Source organism: Acanthisitta chloris, unplaced genomic scaffold, assembly GCF_000695815.1.
Source record: "Acanthisitta chloris isolate BGI_N310 unplaced genomic scaffold, ASM69581v1 scaffold6977, whole genome shotgun sequence".
NCBI classification, from domain to species: Eukaryota; Metazoa; Chordata; class Aves; order Passeriformes; family Acanthisittidae; genus Acanthisitta; species Acanthisitta chloris.
Genome location: NW_008684207.1, coordinates 39,439 through 45,599, shown reverse-complemented (window position 1 = coordinate 45,599; position 6,161 = coordinate 39,439). Strand labels below are relative to the sequence as shown.

At 49.8% G+C, this 6,161-nt stretch overlaps 3 non-coding genes across 3 annotated transcripts; 1 reads left to right on the top strand and 2 right to left on the bottom strand.

Moving 5' to 3' along the window:
- Positions 1-1,796: 1,796 nt before the first annotated feature.
- On the bottom strand, positions 1,797-1,868 carry TRNAW-CCA. Its single transcript has one exon. It is a non-coding gene; the product is annotated as a tRNA-Trp (tRNA).
- Positions 1,869-3,640: 1,772 nt separating this feature from the next.
- TRNAR-ACG lies at positions 3,641-3,713 on the top strand. The gene has a single exon. It is a non-coding gene; the product is annotated as a tRNA-Arg (tRNA).
- A 630-nt stretch (positions 3,714-4,343) lies between these two features.
- Positions 4,344-4,416, bottom strand: TRNAR-ACG. Its single transcript has one exon. It is a non-coding gene; the product is annotated as a tRNA-Arg (tRNA).
- Between the last annotated feature and the right edge of the window lie 1,745 nt (positions 4,417-6,161).

The window sequence follows — 6,161 nt, the reverse complement described above, 5'->3', positions numbered from 1 at the left end:
GTCTTTCTCCTCACTTCTGATTTCAATGACTTCCACACTCAACCTGTAGGTGTGCCTGGGATTGCCATGGCCCCGATGCAGGACCTTGCACTTCATTTTGTTGAACTTCATGAGGTTTGTATTGTTCCACCTCTCAAGCCTGTCAAGGTCCCTCTGGATGGCACATCACTTACCTCCAGTATAGAATCACTTAGGTTGGAAAAGCCTTCTAAGATCATCGAGTCCAACCATTCCTCCAGCACTGTGAAGGCCGCCACTAACCCATGTCCCTAAATGCCACATCCACATATTTTTGAACACTTCCAGCGATGGTGAGTTCACCACTGCCCTGGGCAGCCTGTTCCAATGCCTGACCACCCTTTCATTGAAAAACATTTTTTCTAATATCCAATCAAAAGCTCTCTTGATGAAACTTGAGGCCATTTCCTCTCATCTTGTCACTTGCTCCTTGGGTGAAAAGATTGATCCTCACCTGGCTCCAGCCTCCTCTCAGGGAGCTGTAGAGAGCAAGAAAGTCCACCCTGAGCCTCCTTTTCTCAGGGATGAACAACCCTGAGTTTCTGAAGATGTTAGTCCAGATACTACCATTCAGCTGTTGTCTGAAACATCAGGAATGCGTGATTTCATGGGAAGTGTGGCCTCAAGGCTGCCTTGTTCAGTGAGTTCCACATTTGTGTTTTCACGGACTCTTAGGGCAATGCTCAGGATGCAGAACCATAGGACTTTGCTTCCAGCTAAATGCCTGATCCTGACACAAGAGTTTCAGCCTGGACTTACTGTGGGAGAATGAATCCCTGGTGTGGGTACCTCTGGAGAAAATGCTCTTTTCCCTCCTCCTTTTCCCTTGCCTTTCTCATTGTTCCATTGTGTCTTCTCAATATGCCTCCTGTTTATGTCTTTTAAAATTTCCCTTTAAAGAACCCTTAAAAGAGTCCAACTACTTTGAAAGAACTATAATTCATATAAGGTCATTCCCATAGATTCAGGCCTCCATTTTTCTCCCAGCCCTCCATGCCCTCTGTCCATCTCACCACGGGGAATCAGGAAGAGAGTAAGTAGAGAGTTAAAGATCCTAGTTAAAGACTAGTCTTGATGACTTGGTTTTGGTTCCCCACAGCCATGTGTTTCACCAGAATCCACAAAAAAGCCCCACTGATATAGCAAAGCAAGGTTGGTGAGAGCCTCCAAGCTGGTGGGGGACTTGGGTACTTGGGATGTGAGGAGAAGTAGAAAGAAATTGGGATTATTCAATCTGAGGAAGAATATGCAAAGGGATCTTATTCCAGCCTTCAATCACCTAACAGCAAGGTACAGAGCAGGTGGACTTGGGCTTTTTCCAGAGTGCACAGGGATAAGATGGGAGACAGAAAACACAAATAGCAACAAAGGACATGTTGCCATGGGGTGCCACGGGGTGCCACAGAGTGCCAGGCTCACAAGCACCTCTGTTGCAATGGATAACGTGCCTTGCTATGTAACAGGAGACTGCAGTCTGGGCACTTTGTAGAAGTCCTTATGTGGAATCAGATGTCCTTTGCCTTATGGAAGGGGATTGGGACCAGAAGTAGCAGTAGCCATGTGTGGAGCCCCATCTGGGAAATCCACTATTCCTCTCTCCTTCGCAGACAATAGGGCAAGGCTGAAGCTATCCAGATACTTCAAACACTGGTCAATCTGGGAAACTCCATTCTTCAATGGCTTTTCTACTGCCCTTCATCGGGGCTGTGGGGTACAGAGTGAGGGCAAAAACAACTGTGCATGAGATATTCATCTCACATCACCACAGTGAGACATGCTGACCCCGGTGTGATTTGAACACACAGCCTTCTGATCTGGAGTCAGATGCGCTACCATTGCGCCACGAGGTCAGGGATGGGACACCTTCTACCCAAATGTCATCCCAAACTTTGGACCATTCACTGAGGGAAGGGGGCTTCGGATTCACCTGATAGAGGAGTGGGAACATCTTTGCCTGTTGTGTTGTTCAGCCTGCAAGATGATCTCCAAACAAGATGCTTAGAGGAGGAAGGTCAAAACATGACCATTGCCCAGAGCAGTCCTGCAGGGCCTCTCCTAGGAGAAACAGGCTCCTGAGCATGGTGTCTCCAGAGAGGCAGGAGGAATGGTGTCCCACCACCTTCCTGGGGAAGACAGGCTGCATTCACTTGGAAGATGCATGCACATCAAGCTCTGTAGCAGGAGGGACCCTCATGCCTTTAGCACAGTATAGCTGGGGCCACCTTCCTCCCAACAGGAGGATGGAGTGTGCTTTGAGTTCATCAGCCCCTACATATGCTGGACCCATGTTGTTCCCTCTGTCCCATCCCTCCTGGGGCTCTCATCTCCAGCTGGGTCACAGTGCTGTGGGCACACTGCAGTTGACCTCTAATTAAGGGGTGGCCTTGTCTTATCTAACTCCCACAGCCCCTCTTTTGGGGGTGCCTGCCCCCTGGGGTGCTGCCCATGGAGAAGACATTCCCACCTCCCAGCTGGAGGCCCCTGTACCCCTCCACCTTGACCTTGTGGCACAAGGGCAGTGCATCTGACTCCAGATCAGAAGATTGTGTGTTCACATCACACCTGGGGCAGATCTGGGGCACAATTGACACCCTTTGCATTGCCACTGCTTTTCTGGGGGGCTGCTCTGTGTGTGGGCAAGCCTCAGTGAGGCACTGGCCAGGTGTAGGAAGGCACCTTGGGGATGGGCTATTGGGGGACAAGATGCCCAGAGCTCTCCTTTGAGACTGGCAGTATGGGTCCAGTTGGAGCTTACGGGGTCATAATCTCCAAGTGGACCAATACTCATCATCTTGGAACCTCCACTCACAAGCACAGTGGAGCCCAAAGCAGGGAGGTGTTGTGATGGAGGGTGTGCCATGGTTTCCCTCATCAAGAAACTGAAAGAAGCAAAATATTCCTCAGGAAAATGCAGGAAACTTCATAACTGCAGGCTCAGCTATTCCTGAAGGACCTGGACTTAACCATTCAAATACCTGCCTGGGAGAGTGACATGAGGTGGTACAGTCAGTCCAGGGGACTTCTGGAGGGGGTCAAGAGCAATTACTCAATGAAGGATCATGGCAATAGGGAGAGGTTTTTGAAGAGCAACATGAGAAGCTTTTTCAAAAAGACTAAGAAAGAGAATCAGGAGAGCTCTAGTCTAATCAGCCTCACTCAGAGTCCACATGAAGACTATGGAAGGAATACCACTGAATGCCATGCCCAAATGAAGGAAGGATGTGAAAAAGACTGAAAACAATGACCGTGGATTTGCCAAAACCAGCCCACTCTCGGCCATCCTGATAGGTTTCATTGAAGAGATGGCTTCCTCTGTGGTCAAGTGGACACCAAGGAACATCACTTTTCTTGATTCTGGTTTGACCTCTGATGAGGTCTCCCAGATGTGTCACTGCTGCAGGACACAGAGACAGAGCAGTTGAACTGAATCCAAAGACAAGGCAAAGTGGCAAGACCAGAGGCCGAGAGAGCTGGGGTCAGTGGCTGGCAGCCCAGCTGACATCCTTCAGTGCTTGATGCCACACTGGATGTTGTTTGGTGTCTCTGTGGTGGGCTCAGAGGATGTTCTACAGAAGGAAGGACATGCACAGCCCGACAGGGACATGGGCACAACATGGGGATGGGGCCAGTGGCGCAATGGACAACGCGCCTGACTACGGATCAGGAGATTGCAGGTTCGACTCCTGCCTGGCTCGATACTTTTAGCCCAGGAAGTTCCTACTGCCTCCTCTCTGGGGACCTTCCTTCTCCTGCCCATCATCTGTTCTTGCATGGGAAGGAAGTGCCCCGCAGGAAAGAAAGAGTTTATCCAGGCCTTATGGGCACTCCAAAACAGAGCTGGAACCCATACCACAGCAGAACGCAGATGCCTCCTGAACTGCCACCTGGCAGCCTGGACAAACCCAGCACTCCCAGTGTGTCCCGGCATCTCATGTGCTCTGTTCCCCAGCCTCCTCTGAGGTTCACATTTGTCTTGCTGCTGTTTGGAAGTGCCTTGCAATGTTCTGCTCTGACAGCAGGTGGCCTGCTCATAGCTTTGATGTCACAATATGGTGCTCCTCTGATGCTGATGCCAGAGAGATTGGCAAAAACCCTGGAAGGGGAAGGACTGTATGAAGTCCGGTCCTCTCTCTGTGGTTTACCATCTCATGGTGATTATTTTTTTTGCCAGTGTATCCTGTCAGAGTCTCCCCTGATGCGAGGGTGTTTACTGTGCAGCAGGAAGCAACAAACATCAGGCAAAGGCAAGGGACCATGAAGAAAGATGTTCCCTTTAATTATCAGTACAAGCAATGGGCTGTGGGCAGGAAAATGGCCCTGAATGGCAAGCCAGGCAGGAGTCGAACCTGCAACCTCCTGATCCGTAGTCAGGCGCGTTGTCCATTGCGCCACTGGCCCCATCCCCATGCCATGCCCATGTCCCTGTCGGGCTGTCCATATCCTTCCTTCTGTAGGACATCCTCTGAGCCCACCACAGAGACACCAAACACAGTGCAGCACAGCATCAAGCACTGAGGAACATCAGCTGGGCTGCCAACCTCTGACCCCAGCTCTCTCGGCCTCTGGTCTTGCCACTTTGCCTTGTCTTTGGATTTAGTTCAACTGCTCTATGTCCTGCAGCAGTGACACATCTGGGAGACTCCATCAGAGGTCAAGCCAAAGTCAGGACAAGTGGTGTTCCTCAGCGCCTGCTTGACCAACAAGTAAGCCATCTCTTCAATGAAACCTATCAGGATGACCAAGAGTGGGCTGGTTTTGGTAAATATAGTCACTATTTCTAGTCATCATCACATCCTTCCTTCCTTTGGGCATGGTTTTCTGGAGTCTTCCTTCCATAGTATCCATGTGGGCTCTAAGTGAGGCCGACCAGACTAGAGCTCTCCTGATTCTCTTTCTTAATCTTTGTGCCATCCCCATGTTGGGCCCATGTCCCTGTCGGGCTGTGCATGTCCTTCCTTCTGGAGAACATCCTCTGAGCCCACCACAGAGACACCAAACAACACCCAGTGCAGCATCAAGCACTGAGGAACATCAGCTGGGCTGCCAACCTCTGACCCCAGCTCTCTCGGCCTCTGGTCTTGCCACTTTGCCTTGTCTTTGGATTTAGTTCAACTGCTCTATGTCCTGCAGACACAACACATCTGGGAGACTCCATCAGAGGTCAAGCCAAAGTCAGGACAAGTGGTGTTCCTCAGCGCCTGCTTGACCAACAAGTATCTCTTCAATGAAACCTATCAGGATGACCAAGAGTGGGCTGGTTTTGGTAAATATAGTCACTATTTCTAGTCATCATCACATCCTTCCTTCCTTTGGGCATGGTTTTCTGGAGTCTTCCTTCCATAGTATCCATGTGGGCTCTAAGTGAGGCCGACCAGACTAGAGCTCTCCTGATTCTCTTTCTTAATCTTTGTGAAAAAACTACTCATGTTGCTCTTCAAAAACCTCTCCCTACTGCCATCATCTTTCATTAAGTAATTGCTCTTCACCTCCTCCTGAAGTCTCCTGGCCTGACTGTACCACCCCATGTCACCCTCCCAGGCAGGTATTTGAATGGGTAAGTCCAAGCCCTCCAGGAATAACTAGGGAACCTCCTGAGGAAAACTTCATTTCCTTCAGTTTCTTGGTGAGAAACTGTGGTACATTTTTAATCTGGCCCCATGTGGATATTCCTATGTATGTTTTTGAAAAAGTTACACTGAAAACTGCTTTTGACTTCTGTAACTCTATGATAAACTCTTCCGAGAAGCAAAACTAAGGAAAAAAATCAGGCACAAACTGTATGGAAGAAATTGTTTTGATAAATCAATCAAGGGATCTACCTTCACACAACACCTCCGGGCTTTGGGCTCCACTGTGCTTGTGAGTGGAGGTTCCAAGATGATGAGTATTGGTCCACTTGGAGATTATGACCCCGTAAGCTCCAACTGGACCCATACTGCCAGTCTCAAAGGAGAGCTCTGGGCATCTTGTCCCCCAATAGCCCATCCCCAAGGTGCCTTCCTACACCTGGCCAGTGCCTCACTGAGGCTTGCCCACACACAGAGCAGCCCCCCAGAAAAGCAGTGGCAATGCAAAGGGTGTCAATTGTGCCCCAGATCTGCCCCAGGTGTGATGTGAACACACAATCTTCTGATCTGGAGTCA